Here is an 812-nt window from a genome sequence, read left to right as displayed (position 1 = left end):
TGTTAACTGCAAAAATTCAACATATTCCGTTACAGCTGTTTCAATTTTGCCCAAACAAATTAAATTCTAGTAATTAAAACATTTTTGGGGGCAAAATCTCATCAGAGGAGTAAAAAAGTAAAAAAAGACATATCGTTAGATTATTAACCTCAGGTTACAGTTTGGACTTGCTTTCTATTTTTTTTTTTGTGTCTCTCTATAATTTTTTTGTGTCTCTCTATAATTATTTCTTATATTTTATATATATATTTTTTAATATTTGTGCTGATGGGCAGCACTGATAGGCTTCCATATTTTTCACTTTTTACCTGAATTTTATATTTTTATATTTTTATATTATTATATATTTTTTTAATTATTTTTATGTTTTTTACATAGTTATAGGGTTAATATGTTTTTTGTAATTTTCCACATATAGTTTTTCTCCCCTCAAAACCTTTTTTCCGTACGCTTATAGACACGTACAAGGAACTTTATATGTGCGCGTTTGTGAGTGTGCGCGTGGATACGTGCGTATGTAGATGTATGCGTGCGTACATTGAGATATGTGCGTGCGTGTATGATATACGCAGTTTTAGACGCGTTTTATCACTACACAGTAATTTCCCTTTGTTTTTAACGGTCATTTTTCAAAGAAATTCTCAATGGCTGGATAACTGAAGAGATGTTGGCGTGGACCCCCCACCCTGGCATCCAAAACTCAGAGTTTTATCATGGCTACTGAATAAGTGTCACATATTTTTACAGATATATATATATATATATATATGTAGTGAAACTACCTATCGCCATTAGATACAAAACTACTATCA

At 30.9% G+C, this 812-nt stretch overlaps 1 protein-coding gene across 6 annotated transcripts in view; it reads right to left on the bottom strand.

Moving 5' to 3' along the window:
* The window catches only part of LOC106875787 (dynein intermediate chain 2, ciliary), a 90,706-nt gene that overhangs the window by 21,863 nt on the left and 68,031 nt on the right, over nt 1-812 (bottom strand). The window lies entirely within an intron of this gene.

This window comes from Octopus bimaculoides, chromosome 2 (assembly GCF_001194135.2).
Source record: "Octopus bimaculoides isolate UCB-OBI-ISO-001 chromosome 2, ASM119413v2, whole genome shotgun sequence".
Lineage (NCBI taxonomy): Eukaryota > Metazoa > Mollusca > Cephalopoda > Octopoda > Octopodidae > Octopus > Octopus bimaculoides.
The sequence above is the reverse complement of the archived record's forward strand: the minus strand, read 5'-3'. Positions and strand labels throughout refer to the sequence as shown.